The sequence below is a fragment of the Urocitellus parryii genome, chromosome 1 (assembly GCF_045843805.1).
Source record: "Urocitellus parryii isolate mUroPar1 chromosome 1, mUroPar1.hap1, whole genome shotgun sequence".
In the NCBI taxonomy this organism is placed as follows: Eukaryota; Metazoa; Chordata; class Mammalia; order Rodentia; family Sciuridae; genus Urocitellus; species Urocitellus parryii.
Genome location: NC_135531.1, coordinates 165684092 through 165706840, shown reverse-complemented (window position 1 = coordinate 165706840; position 22749 = coordinate 165684092). Strand labels below are relative to the sequence as shown.

General features: G+C 34.6%; 1 protein-coding gene across 16 annotated transcripts in view; it reads left to right on the top strand.

The window, feature by feature from the left end:
- LOC144256697 (tyrosine-protein phosphatase non-receptor type 4-like) overlaps window positions 1-22749 on the top strand; it is an 851727-nt gene that overhangs the window by 452722 nt on the left and 376256 nt on the right. The window lies entirely within an intron of this gene.

Below are 22749 nucleotides of genomic sequence, written 5' to 3'. Positions count from 1 at the left end.
GTCTTATCCTTCTTCTTCTTTTTTTTAAATCTATGTAAGCAGCAAAGGGGCATTTATTGAGAGCTAGCTTGGTCCTCTTTGCACACACCAACTGGTGACACTGAAGGCCATCCTTCTTTTTTAAGTGAAAGTATTTTAAAATTCTTACTGTAGTATAACTCTACACAGAAGTGGTATTAATTATGAACTATTAAAAGATGAACATAAAATAATTTGATCTCTCTTCCTCCCCAGTTCCATTTTCCTCTCCTGCCTTCATCTTTGGAGGCATTCTGCAGTGATTAAGGAGAGGTGCCTCTATCTTGATAGAGGAGTGCTTTGTAAAGCCTCTCATTAAGGTGAGCATGATTTGAAAAATTAATCCTCCACAGGGAAATCTACAGACTACCAGATTGAATTTCAAATAAACTAGCCTATAAGGAAGTAAATAACAAACATAACTTTCTCTACAAAAAATAGTTGATCCCCCCAAAATCTTCCTTTGCACTGTATCTGCATTTACACACTCATTCATGATTGTCTTGTAAAACAATTACATGATTTTTCTGGTAAAAACTAATGAGGATACCTTATATTTGCATTGTGCTTAATAAATCACAGAAATATTTAACTTTTATTCTCTTTTTGTACACAGTCATCCAATTTTATGACTCTGAAGCAATTCAGGCCCATTTCTCCCAATTTTTCCAGAAAAAGTATGCATATAATCTAAGAAACAGTTAAAAAATACATATCACCTACGTTTGACCTTTAATTTATGTATTCAATGTTCCCTTTTCAAGTATTCTACTGCATTGGTGTCTTATATAACTTAGATGGGCTGTTTCTTTATCAGGAGTCTGCTAGTATTACCCTCCTCTAGGCTCTTTTTGATTCCTATATTTTTTTTTAACTCAAAGCCAAACAAAAAGTGAGGCCTCTTTTTAACATAGGAGTTAAGATCATCAAAATACCATTGAAGCTCTAAAACAAGGTGTGATAAAATTGATATTTTAACAACAATGACTCATAATGAAAACAAGATGCTATCTTTTATTTATATGATTTTCTAAGAGATATCTCACTATTGTAAGAGTCCCCCTAATAAAAAAATGGTCAAACATTATAGAAATATCTTAAAATGGGTCCAACATAGTTGAGCATTGTTTTTCTTAATAACTCTTAAATAGAGCTCATCATTTTTGGAATAATATTTAAATCTTGCAAAAAGTATTAGGAAATCACATGGTGGGACTGCAAGGTTCCTGTTATAACTCCAGAATGATGGGATCAGTGCTCAATGTACATAAGATGAAAGAAAGATTATAATTGACTCTGTTTTATAGTGGTTGCTTTTCAAAGACTCTTGATATCACTGCCACCTTAGACTGCTTCCAGTCATCAAAATTTTTAGATACATAAAAATGGTCTTAGTATAGCACTGCTATACTGCCCATTAACCTGTATGAAAATTACCAGTATATGATTGTTGAGGAATGGCCTTTATCATCTCCATCTTGTCATCCCAGTGCTTGCCATAGTACCGTAGTAAATGATTATTGTATTCATAAAGAGGGATGGAAAATCTGAAGCCCTAATACTCATTCACAGTGACAGTGTGTATGAAATTATGGGCTCCTTGTTTTACAAATTTAAATAAATGCTTAATTAAATTAGTTTAAATATATTATAATAGCAGTAACAGTGAAGCAATAAACATATTTTACAAGAACTATGATAAAGATTATGTTAGTAAAACAACTAAGGATATATTTTTATTAAAAAACTGTCAAAACAATTTAGCAAAAGCAGAAATCAAATAATTTTAGTGTTACAAGCTTATTTAATTTATAAAATTATTTAATAATCCTTTACATTAAAAACATCCATATTGGTGAAATTTTTGAGTATCAATCATGCACTTTTGATTGAGTGGAAACCTTGGGGGTGGTGCTGGATAAACAAAAGTGTTAAAAGCACAGACAAACTAAAATCACACAGAAGCGATGTCAATCACTTCAATATTTCTTTTCAATTATGGACAGTGATATTTATTTTGAAAATTAATTTAAGGAAAGTTCAAATTATAAGTTCAGTTAAATACAGTTAAGAATACAGTTAAGAAGTAACTGTCTAGTGGATCCAACATGGTGGCGGGTGCGGAGAGATCAAGTCTCTGACCTCTTCAGCTCCACGGGCATAGGGAGTCGTAAACTGTCTAAATGCTGTTTGCTCAGGATCACTAGGCAATGCTGAGCTGATGTGGATCTGGGGCGAACAGTCTGGGCCTCTCAGAACACACACAGAGCCCGGATCAGCTTAATTCAAGCTCCCGTTCGCCTGCTTCTCACAAACTGCTGTGACTCAGCACTAAACGATCGTGCTAGAACAACTGGTCGGCCCTTCTGATCCTACGGAGGTTAATGCCAATGGAGCTTTCATAGGCAGTAGCCACAGGATTGAAACGGGGCTTGGGAGAGACAGTCAGGACCCATCTGTTGCATTGGTCACGGGCAAAGGGAACGAACTGTTGCCATTTGCATGGGAGACCACCATGGCAGAGAACTGACGTCACCAGAATGCGGCGGAGGAGATAACTTCATTGAAACCAGTGGTGACAGGTGTGTAATCCCCTAGCCTTCCCTCTCCACACAGCGGGGAAACCTTAAGGGCCCCTCCCAGCTCTCCCGTGAGCTCGATAGCCAGACCAAGGGAATCAGGAGTGGCGTAGGACCCGCAGCAGGGAACTCCCAGCTACCGCTCCCACCAGTGCTGACATCTGAGGTCTCTTGCACCAGCTACCATGGCCGTGGCTACCAGAGGGCAAGCAAACTTCACTGAAGGTTCTAAGCTCCAAGCTCTACAAACTTAGGGTCTGAGGGAATGGCAAACAGGGAGAGTGTGCCCAATCATTCATGAAAATAGGGCTCCTGGGAGCAGCAGACCTGGCGTGTAGCCAGTATTGTGTTGAGCATCACCGGTGAGCAGGGCCTGGCTTGAGGAAAAGTGGGGAAGTGACTAGACACAAGAGAAGGCCCTAGGCACTCAGGATTAGAGACCCGCCCAGTCTGGGAGGAGTAGCTGCTGCACAGTGATTGGTTTCTGCTTATTGAGAGGAGAAGCTTGGCCCAGTGGGCACAGCTCCACCTACTGGAAGAGAAGTTAGTCAAATTCTAAGACTGCATTTATTAATTTTTTCAATTTTTTTTTCATTTTAATTTTTTTGGTTGTTTTTTAAATTTTTTAAAAATATTTTTTTATTATTTTTTTAATTTTAATTTTAATTTTTTTATTATTTTTTAAAATTTTTTTCTTTATTTATTTTCTATTTTTTTCTTTTGTCTTTTCATTTCTTTTCAATTTTCTTATTCCCCATTCCTTGAATTCTACCTGCTTACTCTCATTCTCTTTAGTGACTTCTTCCCTTCCCTTCTAATACCTTTCCTCCCAAGCATCAAATAAATTTATAGGAGTAAACAGTAACTCAGCAGTCAAACAGAACAAGAAGTAACATGAGCAGCATGAAAAAGCAAGGAAGAAAAGGAGTACAAACAATGCAGGACAGCCTAAATATTGAGGAGGACCTAGAGACATCAGAAAAAATGGTCAAATAAAGAACTCAAGGAATACCTTAGACAGATGGAATGGAACCTTAAAGAGGATATGAGACAGCAAATTCAAACAGCGAAAGAACACATTGAATATGAATTACATAAACAGATAAAAGAAGAAATTAAGCATCTTTATCAGGAGATAGAGATTATAAAAGAATCAAACAATAATTCTAGAAATGAAGGAAACGATAAACTAAATTAAAAACTCAATTGAGAGTATCACTAACAGAGTGGAGCAAGTAGAAGCCAGAGCGTCAGATAATGAAGACAAAATATATCATCTTGAAAAGAGTCTAGCCAATTCAGAAAGGCTGGTAAAAAAATCATGAGAAAAACATCCAAGAGATATGGGATAACATAAAAAAAGCAAACTTAAGAGTTATCGGGATAGAGGAAGGTATAGAGGTCCGAATCAAGGGAATGAGCAACCTGCTGAATGAAATAATTATAGAAAACTTTCCAGAAATAAAAAAGGAAACAGATATACAAATTGTAGACGCATACTGGACACCAAGCATACAAAATCACAGTAGACCAATGCCAAGACACATTGTTATGAAGATATCCAATATACAGAACAAAGAGAAAATATTAAAAGCTACAAGAGAAAGGATTCAGATTACATTCAGGGGTAAACCAATAAGGTTAACAAAGGATTTCTCATCACAGACTCTGAAAGCGAGAAGATCCTGGAACAATGTATTTCAAACACTGAAAGACAATGGATGCCAACCAAGAATTCTGTATCCAGCAAAATTAAGCTTCAGGTACGACAACAAAATAAAAATCTTTCATGATAAGCAAAAGTTAAAAGAATTTGCAGCCAGAAAACCAGCATTGCAAAGCATCTTGAGCAAAACACTACACGAGGATGAAATGAAAAACAATAACCAAAACCATCAGTGGGAAGTGCCTCAGTAAAGTCAGAGGGTGGGGGGAAAGCTAATCATGGAGAAACAAACTAAATTTAAAAAAAGATAAATAATCAAACATGGCTGGAAGTACAAACCATATATCAATAGTAACTCTAAATGTTAATGGTTTAAACTCTCCAATAAAGTGACATAGGCTGGTATCATGGATTAAAAAAACAAATCCAACAATATGCTGCCTCCAGAAGACACATCTGATTGGAAAAGACATACACAGGCTGAAGGTGAAAGGTTGGGAAATGGTCCTCGTAAGCAAGCAGGGGTGGCCATCCTCATATCGAATAAAATTGACTTCAAGACTAAGTTAATCAAAAGGGATAAGGAAGGACATTATATACTGTTAAAAGGAAGCATTCACCAACAAGACATAACAATTATCAATATTTATGCACCAAATAATGGTGCTACAACGTTCATAAAACGAATTCTCCTCAAGTTCAAGAATCAAATAGACACAACACAATAATTATGGGTGACTTCAACACACCTCTCTCACCATTGGACAGATCCTCCAAACAAAAGTTAAAGAAAGTATAGAAATCAATTTCACACTCAATAACCTAGACTTAACTGACATATATAGAATATATCAACCATCATCAACTGGATATACATTTTTTTCTCAGCAGCACATGGATCCTTCTCAAAAATAGACCATATATTATGCCATAGGGCAATCCTCAGTAAATATACAGGGGTGGAGATAATACCATGCATTTTATCTGATCATAATGGAATGAAACTGGAAATCAATGATAAAAGAAGGAAGGAAAAATCCTACATCACCTGGAAAATGCACAATATGTTACTGAATAATCAATGGGTTACAGAAGACATAAAGGAGGAAATCAAAAAATTCTTAGAGATAAATGAAAACACAGACACAACATATTGGAATCTATGGGACACAATGAAAGAAGTTTTAAGAGGGAAATTCATTCCTCTGTACTACAGAGCAACAGTAACAAAACAGCATGGTACTGGTACCAAAACAGCAGGTGGACCAGTCGTACAGAATAGAGGACACAGAGACCAATCCACAAAATTACAACTTTCTTATAATTGATAATGGGGCTAAAAGCATGCAATGGAGGAAGGATAGCATCTTCAACAAATGGTGCTTGGAAAACTGGAAATCCATATGCAACAAAATGAAGCTGAACCCCTCCCTTTCTCTCGCCATGCACAAAATTTAACTCAAAATGGATCAAAGAGCTTGATATAAAATCAGAGACTCTGCGCCTGATAGAAGAAAAAGTTGGCTCCAATCTACATATTGTGGGGTCGGGTTCCAAATTCCTTAATAGGACACCCATTGCCCAAGAGTTAATAACAAGAATAAACAATTGGGACTTACTCAAACTAAAATGTTTTTTTCTCAGCAAGAGAAACAATAAGAGAGGTAAATAGGGAGCCTACATCCTGGGAACAAATTTTTACCCCTCACACTTCAGATAGAACTCTAATATCCAAAATATACAAAGAACTCAAAAAATTAAATAATAAGATAACAAATAACCCAATCAACAAATGGGCCAAGAACCTGAACAGACACTTCTCAGAGGAGGACATACAATCAATCAACAAGTACATGAAAAAATGCTCACCATCTCTAGCCGTCAGAGAAATGCAAATCAAAACCATCCTAAGATATCATCTCACTCCAGTAAAATTGGCAGCCATTATGAAGTCAAACAACAATAAGTGCTGGCGAGGATGTGGGGAAAAGGGTACACTTGTACATTGCTGGTGGGACTGCAAATTGGTGCGGCCAATTTGGAAAGCATTATGGAGATTCCTGGGAAAGCTGGGAATGGAACTACCATTTGACCCAGCTGTAAAAGAGTGTACTATAGGGATACTGCCACATCAATGATCATAGCAGCACAATTCACAATAGCTAGACTGTGGAACCAACCTAGATGCCCTTCAATAGATTAATGGATTAAAAAAATGTGGCATTTATACACAATGGAGTATTACTTTGCAATAAAAATGACAAATCATGGAATTTTCAGGGAAATGGATGGCATTAGAGCAGATTATGCTAAGTGAAGCTAGCCAATCCTTAAAAAAACAAATGCCAAATGTCTTTTTTGATATAAGGAGAGCAACTAAGAACAGAGCAGGGAGGAAGAGCATGAGGAAAAGAATAACATTGAACAGAGATGAGTCGGGGGAGGGAACGGGAGAGAGAAGGGAAATTGTATGGAAATGGAAGGAGACCCTCAATGTTACACAAAATTACATATAAGAGGTTGTGAGGGGAAAGGGGGGGAACCAAGGGAGAGAATTGATCAACAGCAGATGAGGTACAGAGGGAAGATGGGAGGGGAGTGGAGGGGGGATAGTAGGGGACAGGAAAGGTAGCAGAATACTGCAGTCACTAATATGGCATTATGGAAAAATGTGAATGGGTAACCGGATTCTGCAATTTGTATGGAGAAAAACTGAAAAATGGGAGTTCATAACCCACTTGAGTCAAATGTATGAAAGATGATATGTCATGAGCTTTGTAATGTTTTGAACCACCAATAAAAAATAAATAAAAAATAAATAAATTTGAGTTAAAAAAAAGAAAATGAGACCTCCAGTGATTTTAAAAAAATATGTAAGATATTTTTTTAATATAGGTCAACATGACCTTTACTTAACATTCATAACTTAACAACTCAGTATTTCATCAAAACAGAACAAGATTACCAGAAATCAAATCTGAAACCCCAAAGAGAAATATAATGTAACTAATCTCAGCAGTTACTTCTCAATGCTTTGACATGAAGCTACACAGTTTTGGTAGGATTCACTACATTTTCTCTTTGTATAAAATTTTTTTGAGGTAACCAATTATATGTAATCCAAGGGTACATTGGGAAAGAACTTTTTTACAGAGGACAATATGCCATTTGGCACTGCTGTTTCTCCATCAGGAATCTGTTAGTATTATATTACCCTTCTGTAGGCTCGTTTTGATTCTTTGAGGATTACACAAGCCAATTATTTAGTATTTCAATCTTTTCCTAAATGACATGCATTTTTTTAAAAAAAAAATCTCATTTGTCCTCATACTTTTCCTGCTGTACCTGAATCCTGCCATCCTCATAGTCTAGAAATGGAGATTCAGTTTCAAATTAATGAATCATAGATGAGTACAACTATCTTTGTACTGGATGAGTCTATATCCTTTTCATGATAGCAATTGAGTTTTGAAGAATAGTCTGATCAAGATATCGTGGACATAATCAATAAATTACAGATTTAATCAACTATGGTTTTGCTGCAATTTATCACATTTGTCTTAATTTATGATCATGAGAATTAGATGCTTTTAAATAGTTGAGAGGTCATGAAGATAAATGAAATCTAGACAGCTATTTTTTATTTAAATTAATTTGACATGAATACAATTAAATCTACCAACTAGAAATATATAATGAAATACAGCATCTGCATTTCAGTTTGGCTGGGAAATCTGTAATGAAATGTTAATTGCAATTAGGTATAAGCATTTCCATTTATTTTCTCATGGTATTAAAGTATGGCAATAGGAAGACATGGGGATGGTGTGTATCCCAGTGGTAGATCCTGTGATCACCATGTGCAAAGCTTTGGGGTTTCAATTATCAGCAACAAATATAAATATTGTTTCAACATTATTGAGAATATATTATGAATGTCAGCATATATAGCTACTAAAAATCTATAATTCAACCTCTTAAAACTTTACAATTCTTTACTCAAAATGAAGCATCTACTAGGTCCAAGGTTTTCAATATTTTTTCTTTCTTAAATTTTAAAATCAGTTCTATGTAACTCTAAGTCTTCTGTGTTTAATTGGCTTATAACTGTACACATTTATGAGGTAGAGTGTTATTTCAAAATGGGCACACACTGTATAACAATCAAATCAGGGAAATTGGAAGACTTATCACTTCAATGAGGTCTAAGTTGTATTTGCTGGAAATCAGTTATGTTTCTGTGTTGAGACAGAAAATGTGTTTATAATATTCGAATTTTTACATTCACCTAGATGCAACATTTAGCCATACACAAATATCACTTTGAGTGCTCCTTCAAAGACAATTCAAATAGTTTACTTGCTTGATACTTACTTCATTTTCTGCTTTCTCTTTTCATACTGCTATCTTTTTGTGAAAGACTATTTTCATGGATTAACCTCATATTTCTGCTTTCCATTAAGAGACGGCATCTTTCATTCTCAGCTTGCAATCGTCTTATAGTGTCATAAGATTGGTTTTGGTTATGAGTGGATGTATCGATTTGATTTTCAACTTTGTTTTTAATGTCATGAAATTCCTGTTGAAGCTGTGTAATTTCACTTTGGAGTCTACATATTCTCCTCTCTCTAATAGATTTCTGCTTTCTGATGTGTTCTTTCATTTCCCTTTGTTCATTTTCATATGTTTGTCTTTTTTCTTGTTCTGAAACCAAAGTCCTTACTCTGAGATTATCACTTTTCTGACCAATCTCATTTTCTAGGTCACTGGTTGTCATTTCCAACTGTGAAACCTGTTCGGAAGGAAGATCAGGATACCAGTTATGATATGAGATTTGCACACATTAATAAATGATAGAACTAGGGTCAGCACTTAGAATATGTATGTTTATCAATAAACACAGTTCTAGAAAGCAGGGTGGGGCCAACAATATAGGCAAGTAGTGATATTTTTTAATACCTTATCTATCTATTTGTTTACTTATGTGGTGCTGAGGAGCGAACCTAGGGCCTCACCTGTGCAAGGTGAGCACTCTATTTCTGAGCCACAACCCAGCCCCAAGTTGTGAGATTTTATCCAAGCCTTCCACCTCTGCTTCTAGTGCCCATCCACCATTCTGTCCTGTGAATGTATAAACATCAGAGAAGACTTGTATTGCAAGATACTAATGGCAAAAAAAAAAAAATTAAGTTGCTGCTCAGTATTATTTATTTCTCCTTAGTGAAGTTTGAAACATAGTAAGTGTGAATAGAGAAAATAAACTGACACAGTTTATTCTTATACCAGTAAGTTATCACTGTGTACATATCATGGTATATCATTATTTACCAAAGTGTTCTATATAAAATAGGAGATTACTTGATGCAAAGTATTTCTCTTGTCAAAAGTGAGGAAATGATATCCAAAAACCAGGATCTCTGCTAGCCACATTTTTCCTTCTTACTTAAAAGTGGTATAGTAAAAAGCACATCTTCACATTAACACACCAAGGGAGAAAAATCACTTCCCCAAACCAGAAGATCTATTGTTAGAATCGAGGTTTTGAGATCCTAGAAAAGTCATCAAATCCTGTGAAAAATATTAAAAGTCTTTTCTCTGAAACAGGACACTGTGAAAACCACCACTGGAGTGCTACAGACAAATGGAATTGCATAATAACATTACTTAATCCAGTGGGACAAAAATGCCCACACCCTCACTCCCTAAATATGCACCTTATGGTTATACATTTATGTTTTTCATGATGGATACAGTTACTATTCACATACACACACACACACACACACACACACACACACACCCTTGAAAACAACAGAGAAAAACAATTGATTTCAGTTTTGGCCATATTTATCACTTTTTGTTTCCTAAGATGTTTTGCTGGAATCCCATCTTGTAAATTCGGGCAAACTGTTCTAAAGAAAGTTACCTATAGGTGTCATTTTGTTCTGATGAGACCTAGAGATTTTTCAGTAGGTTTTGTCCTTATCTCAGTAGGGAGTAGAAAGTCTAAAAGCTTAATTAACAGTGGTATCTTCAAAATAAATAACCATTAAAAAGAAGCAGATTATTAAAGCACATAAATCTTTATCACACATGAATTACTCAAATTTAAACTGCATAAATGACAGAAAAAAAATCCTCAAAGAGTAAAGATATTTATTAAATACAGGTATAAATGCAATTGTGAAAAATTTTTTAAACAAAATATTTAACTAGTTTCAAATCTATTTACTCTATACCTTAACATTTAAAAAATCTCTTTATTATCTTAATTTAGTTTTTCTTTTAATTTGTCCTTATTTTGTTCAAAAAACAGAGAATCATTTCTTCTATTCTCCTCTGTTAAAAAAAAACTTTATTTTTTTTGTAGTTTTAGATGGAAATAATGCCTTTATTTTTTCTGTTTTTTTTTTTTTTGTGTGTGTGGTGCTGAGGATTGAACCCAGTGCCTCACACATGATAGGCAAGCGCTCTGACTCTGAGTTATAGCCAAAGCCCCTCTTTTTTTAAGGCACATCTGCAGTAAAATTGATAATCATGTCAGTGATTAAACTCAACTCTTTCACTCAGGAAACAAATATGGAGCATCTACTAGATACCAAGATTTGCAATAATTAATCTTGCAACAAATGTCATCAATTAATTTTAGGGTGAGATAAAATTTTGTTTTAAACCAAAATAATAGTGTCACACTCCACATACCAATGCTTTGTGAGAATATACACTGCATGTACAATGGAGATCCTGGAAGATTATTTATTCTGCATTATGGTAGATGTCTGAAGTTTGTGCAAGTACACACTTATGATGATTGTATGTTGGTACAATTTCCAAACAGCATATTTTTCAGATAATATACCCTTCATGAAGTGAAACATGGCTGGATATAGTATGTTAAAGGGATAGTATAAATAAGTTTGTTGAAATAAAATAAAAAACTTAAAATAAACTGAAAGCTCATTTACCTGATTAAATTCATCTGCTGTAATATTTAATTCTGTATCAAATTTTCTGACAGATGTTTCAGGTTTCTTTTTAATTTCTTTATTATCTTCATTTGTTATTTCATTTAACTGGTCCCTATTTGGTTCAAGAAACAGAGAATCATTTCTTGCATTCTCTTCCTTTTTAAAGGCACATCTGCAGTAAAATATATTTATCGTAAAACTGATTTTTCCTGAGAAAAATAACTTTATTCTACCTTTTATGTTTCTCTTATGGTAGCACTTACCTTGTTAATCATTATGTATTTTGTAAACAAGTCAAAATCCCCTTTGGAACAAGACTGAATCTAATATTTAATCCAATAATTAAGAGTATGGGTCTTTTTGACAAAGAAATAAGAAGAAATTTTACTTATAAACCAGAGTTAATTTGAATAAAATAATCAGTAATCACTTTCCGTTTCATTTTTAAATAAATGTTAATATTAAAACTGTAGCTGAGGGTCTAGCTCAGTACTAGCATATCTACTTAGTTGAACTAACACCTGGGTTTGATCCTATATAGCAGAAGAAAAACTATAAATGTTTTAAAATGTTTCTGGACATTGAAAAATGCCCATTTTATTATCTTTGGGAGAATTATAAGTAACATAAACTTTCTTGAGAGGAATTTAGAAATCTATCAAATACCTTTTTAAAAAGTACCTCTAATCAAATAATTCTACATATATTCAGAGTAAATTAAACAAATAGAGAAAACTGGTTTTCTAAATTTCATTCCTTGAAACATTGATTGTACTCCAAAAGGCAAAAATATAGATATAAAACCACCAAAATTTCTATTTGTTATATAAATAGATTCCTATTCAGGTGTGGTGGTACATGCCTTTAATCTCAGTAACTAGGGCAGGAGTATCTGAAGATCAATGCCAACTTCAGCAACTTAACAAGGACCTAAGAAACTAGCATACCATACCTCAAAATTTGAAGTTCTTCTTTCCATGCTATACATTTTCCTTTTTAAGCTCTGATTTTACTCTTTTTTCTTCAGTATATTTCTTTTCAAGTTCATAATGGTCATTTTCCAGTTTTGCAATTTTTTTTAGTAAACACTGTGAGCAGTAACTTTTTTTATGTTTTATTATGTGATGTGAAGAACCTGCATTCAAATGTTTTAATTGGATAACAGAATTTGTATCAGGAAGAAAACAAAATAGAAATAATATGTGAGTAATTTTCATAAGTGAATGACTGTATATTTTCACATGCAGTATTCATACACTATACAAATGTAGAGTACCTAAAACATGTGTGTACTATGTTCTATGGGATAAAACCTCTTTTGTTGTTTAGCTTAAAGTCTAGTGGATGTGCTCCACTGTGCCCAATAAATCTTGTCTTCTTTAGGAAGTATTTCTGATTATCCAAACAGAATCTTTTGCTTGACAAATATTTCTTTGTGGAGAAAGTGAATGTCACCAGGTTGAATGCAAATAAATATCTCAAAGATTCATCCACAAATCCACCTACTCAGTATAAATGAACCAATTCTTAGAAACAAAATTTTAAAATAGATAAAAATCAGAAATTCACATTGTTCACTATTTTTTACCTCATAAAAATAAATTTTATGCAACTCCTGTTCATCATTAATGGCTTCCAAAGTGAGTGATAATTTTTACACTTTTATCTGTGACCACCCTGTTCCTTATCTGAAATGTTTTATCTGAAATTGTGACAATATTATTTGCTACTCTAAAGACGCAGTGTGCTTCATGCACTTATAGTTGATTTGGACTCTAGTTATCGCAATAAAATTGTTTCTTTACTCAAGCCAACATTAGTACTTTATCATTTTTCCACTATATCCTTTTAACTTAAACAGTAAATTGTTTATTTAGTTGACAGTCCCTTTTGCTTGTGAAGTGGAGATAATCTTTCCAGTCATCTCTGTGAAAATATTGTCTATTTATTTGACTCATTAATTGTTTTTGAGTTTCTGGTAAGTGCTAATGTAGATAAATGGTATCAGAGATAATGTCTAGCAATAATGCCTGAGCAGGGATATAAAAACTGATATTATCAGCCAGCTTAAGGGAAAGGATAAGAGCTTGATAAGCAGTAGCAACTGAGGAAGATGACTATTACATGGGATCTGTATTTGTCTAAATATGTAGGGATCCATGAAGAGTAATACCAGAGGAAAGGGTAGAGGGAGGAAAGAGATAAAGATAATTAGGCAAAAATCATATTATGAAAGATTTATATGTAAATGTAAAATGTTTTGATATTCTTGTTCTAAAGAATGATTCATGTCATATTTGCATTGGAAGTAGATCACCCAGAATGTGGGCAGGTGAAGATGAGGTGCATACGAATGAATGGAGAACAATAGTTAGAAGGCATCAGTGCAAAATAAAGATGAGACAGGCCTGAACTAAGGGAATGTTTCTGAGCATTTGGGATACAATATTTTCACTAACTCAGTAAAGAATAAAGTGTTATTAAATTTAAGAAGTAAAAGAAAAATTCTGAGTCTCTGTGAAATGAGACTCTGTCCAAAACAAAAACAGAAGGTGTCAAAGAAGATGTAAAATTAAGCACCTGAACTCTTTAAGTTGAACTCTTTAAGAGTTCAGGTGCTTAATTTTACATGTGATTTTTTTTAAAAATTAACATCTTCCTATTTCAAGTGAAAGAATTTGTGTATTTTCTCTGAACTATTCAAATAAAAAGATTTTACAGGATCATCAACTTTAAAGAGAAGGCTGGCAGCCAGTCTCAATTGTAGAGCAACTCCTCAGCATATTAAAAGGCCTTGTTTCAATTATTCCCTCCATGGAAAACAAAACAAAACAAAACAACAACAACAACAACAAAACTGTAAAGTACAACATATGTTCATTGCAATTACTCAATAGTTTGGATCATGTACTGGAAATAAACTAATAAATTATTTAAAGATATGTCTCTCTTATATTTCCTAAACTGAACCCTACCCTCCTGGCTCAAGTAAATTTGTGCCTCAATCTTTTAGGAAGATGGGAATATAGTTTTGCCCCACTGCCTATCTTTGCCATAAGAATTTTAAAACTATATTATTTTAAAAATATTACATTCTGATAATTTACCTTTGAGAATCCATAAATGGTGAAGGGATTACATTAAGGAACTTGAGACAGTAAAATCTGAGAAACAGTTCAAATTTTAAAAATCTTTTTCATATGCAGGAATATATCATTTAAGAAAACTTGAATACCAATATTGAGATTGATATTTTTGAGGATAAATCCTCTCATTAAATTTCAGAAAAAAATAGGAACAGGGAAATTGCCAGCATTTCCAATGGTTTCCAGGTAACTTTACGGAAAAATTGTACTGCAAAATTTACCTGATTTGCGTGTCCTTCTTTCTTGCTTCTGTTTTGACTTATATAGAAGAGAATCTTTGATTATGATGGCAGGCTTCATGTGCTTAGAGACAAAGACATCATATAAATAGTGTGTATTTAATCCAGTACCCAGTTAATACAATGAAATAATAATAGAAGATCAATTACCTTGCCAGAAGCATGTGTGTTCTGAGATACTGAAAAGGAAAGAAAATATATTCTCAAAAAAACCCCTGAATATAAAGAGAACTACCCTCATAATCTTACACAATGAATATGAACCCGAGTCCCAATGGTTATGTATCATAAACATGATTTTAACTTTGGTGTGTCTGCTTGTTTGGGACTTTTTTTGAATACAGCCACATGTCTAAAATATGCTAAATCAAAATTGGGAATATAGCTTTGGTAAAACTTGCAATTAATGTTTCAATTTTGAGGTCATATTTGCCATGACCATAAATACATAATCAAAGGGTATATGTACCAATGAAAAGATACAGAATGCTGGTGAGCACAGTGATCTGTATTCAGAGGAAAATAGAAGGATCTGAAAATTTCAACATGAAAGCTGAAGGAAAAACACAGCTACACATATCTTCCACAAAACTGATCAGAATTACAAGTACAGAACCTCTCTTCATTTGCCCTACAATTTAGTAAGTCCAAATTTGTGATGGGATTCTAGGTGAAGGTTTACTTAATTTCTCCTCAGAGAGTTTTTTGAACTAATTAGCTCAGACATATGCTTTTAGAAGAGCAGCTAATACACATGTCCTTGTTTTTCATACCCATGTGGAGCATTAGTGATTTTTTTCACCTGTAGCCTCTGATTTAACCAATGTCATTTTTTTTCCATTCTTGCACAAAGATACATGCCCCACAAAGAAAACATGTAGGATAAGGCATAAAGAATTGAGATATGGCAATCCAATAAAAGAGATCTAAAAACTGCCAGAATTATCAGACATTAATAAACCTTTGTATTTTAGTCATTGGAATATAACTAAGATGAACAGTTCTGTTAGTCAAAGAATAAAGTTCATGAAAACTATGAGTTACAAATGAATCTGATGTGGTATATCTTGACAGATTATCAAGTTGTTTAAAAAAGGGGTTGGCTGATCAAAAAATTAGGTATCTAACAATGAGAAATTTGCTCAGTAGTATAGTGAATTAATGGCATGCTCAAGTTTCATTCCAAATCATCAATAAAATAAAAATGGTAAAAATAATGATAATAATAATAATTAAGTAAATAGCTGTCTTGAAAACAAACAATGTTTCAGGAATGCTAAAATTCTCATATGAATGACTCAAATGGATGCCACATACATCATGGAAGCTGGTAGGAGTGGAGAAGAGAAGTTTAATTTGAGGTTGATACACTGAAAAGAGATGAATTGCATTATCCCAGTATTCTCATTGTTTTATCCAAAATTACCTAGGTAATTCTTTGGTTTCTCTCTAATATTGCCTCCCACTAAGCTTTAACCAAGAAACCTCTAGAGCTGGAGATTTGATTATTTCCATTCTTATTTACTTTCCATGTATTATTCCATCATGTTGTCTTGAGAAATTTCCATAAATATGCCTGATATTCATGACATATACTGTTTTTTCTTTCACTGGGGCTACCTCATACATTTTATAGCTTCCAAACTAGGTAATAAGCATGTGACTTATAAATTATTCCTTTTTCTGTCTACTCCATCAATTCCTGGACTTAAAGAGGCCACTTTTGCATCACATTGTAGTCAATAGCTTTGTTTGTTCCACCCACAATTGAGTTTGTGGTAAGATCTTGAGAAGAAAACAGGTGCCAGGGATGATTTATTTTCTAGAGACAGAAATAATGGAGACTTCAAAAGAGAGGTTATGTGCCAGAGGCTAGAAATGCTGAGCATGAAATGCTGTACATAGAGAAATAGGGTTTAAAAGGGAACATGAATGAATGAATGAATGAATGAATGAATAAATAGAACATGTTTTATGGGCATATAGTGATTTGTAAGAGAAGAATCAGAGGACATTGCAATCAGAGAGGGGGATCAATATACACAGTGAGGAAAAATTTGTATTGTGAAAGATTCCTAGGAAAGTTAAGGTGCTTGGACATCCATGATCTAAAGAGGGCTGATAGTCATATGTGCAGTATATACATAAATAACAGGACCATCCTCAGTGCTCTAGCAGGTTAACATGAAAAACCTGTGCACAAATGGAGATACATAATGAGAAGGCCACCGTGCACTAGAAGTTGATGCCAGCGTAAATGGAGGGAATGTTTCTGGAAATACAGAGGACAGAACAAATTCAGTGAACTGTGTAGAATGAAGACTAATTACAGAAACAAAGAAAGAAGCTGGGCCACAGGAATGTGTGATTCTGCTCCTGACTATAACTCAAGGATTCAAATAACGTATGTAGTAAGTGCAGCTACTGTGAATGTTGCTTTCCTTTATCATGTAGTTTCTTCATAGCACTATCTTTCTATGTTGAGGAAAATTCTTTAAGAAGAAGATGGGCAGTTTTCTGAAGCTTGGATACACAAAACACACCAGAGAAACAGAGAGGTCTGTGGGAAAGGATCACTGGGAGATCAAATGCTCAGCATGCAAAAGGATCTCATTAGTGCCCACTGAGAATAACATAAACAAACAAACCATGTCATAAAAATATGAGCAAGTGCTACTTTGGTATGTGGAAGTACATTTTTGATTTACAACTTTTAGTCAAAATTTCTGGAAAGAAGGTTCTCCAGCAATAATGGATTTATTTTACAGGAAAGGAGTAAAATAAATTACATATAATCATACATTGCATGCTTTCATGCTATAAACTGACCACATCAGTGGTGAAGGGAACAAACAAAAGTATAGCATAAAACAAAACACCAGTTCTTGGAATTAGCCCATAAACATGGTGTCATAGTAGAGTTGACTTTCTCTTGTCAATGAGTTTCTCCTGTGTCACAGATTGGCACTGATCGCCTGGGTTCAAGCAAAAACCATATCTTCATTCTCTCAGGCTTCTCAGTTCTAGCCCTGCCCCTTTAAGTTCTTTTTAAATTTAGGAGGGAGAGAAAATCAGCCTCATATTCCAACTAACCACTGTAATGACTCCAATGTGGGACACATAATTTTAGAGACATATATGATATAAACTCTTTTAAATATATTTTCCTCATGAATTTACAGAAATATCTTGAAACATGGGTGCAAGCATCAACATCCAATGTTGTGGCGAATCCTCCTGACACATTGTGGAAAAACTATATATATCATGTGTGAATAGTTTGCTTTCCTTTCTAATGTTTCAGTATATGCTTTCTAGATAAGTTGTACAATAAGACTTACCTGTTTTGATTTTCCATGCTTCCATTCTGCATTTTTCTTTCTTTTGGAATTTTCCACCCTCTCCTGACTATCACTGATTCTTTTCTATTTTTTTTGACTATGTATATTCACCGCCTTTCTCAGCCTTCACTTCCCCTTCTTCTATCCTTTGCCTTATTTCAGATTTACCTGTGACAGAAGCATGTGTCAAATGCAACTTACAATGCAGTTCCTTTAGCAATACATCCAATTCAATCTGTGGCTAAACCTAATAAAGTATGCCACTTCTTATCTTTGTTTACCCCTGCTAGTTATTTAATGGGCACATTCCTTGAACAAGTACTACATACCAGCACTCATATATTTTGGCTTTGCTCTTTCCAATCTATTTTATATTCTATGTGGTTCTTACCTTGTCCATGTTCATTTATTGCCTTTGTGCTTGGTTCAAATTTACTGAATACACAAGCAGCACCCACCTCTCGATGTTTCTCAGAATCACTCTGGTAAAAATAATGACAATAATAAGTTTCATATAGCTTCCTGCATCCCTCTCTGTCCATCATTATATTTATAGTTAGGGAGACATTACAATTTCATATTAGACCATTACAATTTCTGCAATGATATTTCCATCTGAGACATGATTTCACATGCTGTCCTGATGAAGCTAAGCTCCTCTCTTCATCTGGCTACTGATGGGGAACATCAGGAAGAATGAAAGAGGAAATATATTCTCTTACACCAAATTGACTGATATGCATATATCCAAAACAACTAACATCAGTGCTTAATTAGTAAGCTTTGCATTCTCACTCAAATCTAAAAACAGAGTAGAAAATTTATTTAAAATGCTTTTGTAAATTAGATTTCATGTTATACAGATTCAATATTTCTAACAATTAAGGGCCAATTGTTTCATTGATTTATATGATACTTGTTCTGAGAATAGACTGTCCAATGGGTCACCTCCAGTAGGAAGAAAATACTCTTGAACTTGTTTCATTTGAGTCTCCAGAGACTTCCAAATATTCACCTCATTGAGCAAAATATTTACATAGTCAAAATTTCATTAAAAAAGAGAGTGTCAGTAAGAGAATGTGTCTATATTTTATATTTTAATTTGTTATATATGACATCAGAATGATTATAATTTATATTACACATAAAGAGCACAATTTTTCATATCTCTGGTTGTATACAAAGTATAGTCTATATTTAATGTGAACAAACAAGCACACTCAATTTGGTTAGAGTATGCAACACTTTTCATTGAAGAAGGAACTAAAAGGAATTTCAAAAAAGTAAGACATTAGCACAGCATCATGCTGTTTCTTGACTGACTACTTTCACAGTTTGGAGCCAGAAAAACTGATGGATCTGCATAATGAATAAGACAGCCTGTGTGGACATACTGGGGACCCTCAACAGGAATCAGTGATCAGATGAAACACAGAAATCATGGCTTTTAAAACAAGATGTGCATTCATAGAAGAAATAGATGGCAACATTGCCAGGGAAAACTAGTGGTGTGCAAGCAATGAATTTCCCCTCTGGAGGCTGAGGGAAATCTCTCCAACCCAATTAGGCAATGGCAAAAAGCAAGAAATAGGTAGTTCTCAAATCAGGAATTACAAATTGCCCATAGATATACCACATTTGGTTAACGTCACTAGCATTCAAAGAAATACCATTCACATATGAATTGATATTTCAGATGTTCCCAGTCAGAATGACATTTATCAAGTAGTCAAAAAATATGTGCAGTGCAGGATGTGGCAGAAAAGTCCAATCCTACACTGTCAGACTGAAAATTAAGACTTCCACACTGGAAAGCATTATGGAGATTCCTCAGGATTCTAGGAATATGACTTCCACATGACCCAACTTTTCCACTCCTCAATCAGAACCCCAGTGTACCAAAACCAGCATGCACATGTGATTTATGAATGTTGCTGTTTTAGCACTGCTGTTTTAGTCACAATTATAAAGTTATGGAACTAAATCTGATACCCATCAACAGTAAAATGTATTAAAAAACACAAAAAGACATTTGGCACTGATTCTTAGCAATATACTTATTCATTGTACCCCACTATGTCAAAATCAATACCATCCTTTATACGAATTCAGTGCCCTAAAATATTCTAATGTACAAAAGGTGCAACAGCAAGATCTCCTTAAGTATATAAAAGAAAATATTATAGTAAAAATAGAAAACTAATATAGATTCCTCTCAGTTCAAATACAACATTCTCAGCAAAGGAGGGAGTTGAATTTTTTAGGTGTATCAACCAGTATTTGAAATATTGCCAAATCTTCTAGGCAGAATGGGATTGCAAGTGCAAGAGCCTCTTCATCCTATGTACATTATCCATACTTTTTCCCCAGATTTCATAAAAAAAATTTCCTTTCTATTTTAACTTTTATAAGGTGGACCTCTGTCATGGACACTGGTTAATGGAGGCACTCACAAGGTGTATCAGGGTAGTATAAAAATTAAACTGAGATATAGATCTATTGATACCTCTGGGCAGCTACATTTTGGTTCTGTGGTCTGCCTAAAGATTAAAAGTTCCTGGCACTTTCATTGAAACATGTTATTTGATGTTCTGTGACAGCAAGTGCCAAGGTTATGTCTAGTAAAAAATTGCTCCCCTGTAAAATAACACACATGTGCCTACACATCACGTAGGGTCAAGCCACTCAGTTGAGAGGCACTTCAAGTTCTTGTCCACATTATCACCACACTGATACTTGTAGACACCATCCATGGAATTACAATAAAATCCTGAGGGCAGACACCTTTGAGAAGTGTTCCATTGTAGTAACTCTGTGGGCAAGATCTGAAACCACTGCATTCTTGAACTTCCCAGATGCATAGCCAACTCTCCACACAGTATGGTGGAAATTCACCCTCTTCATATGTTCTCAGGATAGTGATAGTTAGGAATGGGCTGAAAATTCTCATCAGGAATACATCTGTTGTGTCTGTGGGAAAGTTAGTTGAGTAGAGTTCCATAGAGTACTGCCTCTTTAAATAGGTGGTTTAGAATAATGATAGTGAAGGAGACTGCTTTTTGAAAATTCAAGTGACACAAGAATCCAGCAGTGCTGGGTCATTGTCAGGTGCAATGGTATTTTCCTTCAGTTCCCAAAAGATTCTGCAAGCAGACTATGACTGCCATGCTCCAATAAGTTGCCAGGAAACCCCTCAGAGACATGAAATCTTGCCCACGTCTAGACCACTGGCTACAGGAGTCCATCAGGTGGTCTGCACTACATACTGGTCCCCAGGGTCCATGAACCAGAGTGTGTGTCAGGAAGTTTCCACATTAGATAGACCCACATGTCTGAGTAGATTAACAAGTAATGATGGTGAGATTCTCCTTGAAATTGCTAAGTTCCCTTAGCATTCTCTGTATGTGGTGGGAGACAAAGGAGCAGAGAAGCTCAGCTTATTCATGCAAATAACAGGTTAGGCCTTTTGGAGCTAGAACAAATAAAGTGTTGAATAATATTTGATTCCCGGAAACCCCCAAAGTTATGTGTGAGTAAACTTAGAAATCCTGGACAGAAATATCTTCTTTTCTACTCTGTTAACATTAGGGAATCTCAAGCTTTTGCTGTTATTATTCATGATATATTTGTCTGATATTTGTATGGGTGTTCTACATTATTTCATTTTTCTCTATTTATTTATGAGAGTTATATTCCATTCATTCATTTTTTGTTGTTACCCAGAGACAATTTTTATTCTCATTTTAAATCTTTTTATTTCTCATTTTTATTGCATTTTCCTCTTCTCCTATTCTGACTCTGTTTACTCTCACCACTTTCACTCTACTTACTTTTTTTGAAATATGTTCCAATAATTATATTATAACCAGGACATAATTGTTTTGCAGGTAAAACTTGTTATTTTCTACTCTATCTTTTCATTTTGTGCTGCTATAGAAATCATTTAAAAGATATATTTTATGTAAAGTGGATACATATTTTGGTTTATGCTATGACCATTATTGGAGTTTATTCTCTCCTGACAGGAGCCAATGGGAACTTGGTGTGAAGCAAATTGACTTAGAAGCCACTGACTTCTTACAAAGCTGTGTCAGGTTCAGCATTGCACTGGAGATGGGTGGACCAGCTGGAGCCACACAGCTACACAGCCTTTCAGAGTTGGGTGTGGCCTGTCAAGATTCCAAATCAACTTCATTGCTGCAAGAACACTAACACACCAAAAAGCAGTATTCCTCCTGCTAAAAACTTATCTCTGCCTTTGATCTACTCTCCCTTAATGAAACAACTTGATCTTTTTTCTAGTTGTTCAGTTCCAGCTTCTACTGGGATTGGGGAACCTTTCAGGAGCTCTACTTTCCTTTTCAAACTTAATTTCTGTCTCTGTCTCTTATTTCTTTACTAATTATTTGAGACTTTCTTTTTTCCAGGTGGCTTACACCTTCTGAGCAGGAAACTACCCTGGCAGGGTGATGGCGGCTCTGTGATACTCTCCCCTTACAGAGATACTTGTGAGTGAAAGTAACATGTTAAACATGCTCATTTTTCAGATGTGATCCTCATGTATAAACCCTGTCCAGGAAACATCCCAAAGAGAAACTTGCACACTACAAGTACCCACGAGACACTATGGAACAGAAATCCATTCCAATGCATGGAAATCCACCATCTACTAACACAGACAACATGAGAACAGAGGAAAAATTCACCTCCCAAATTTCATGATTTCTCAATAACTGCATCCAATGACTTAGGTCTAACAACAACTAGATAGTAAGGAAAATATGTTTAATAA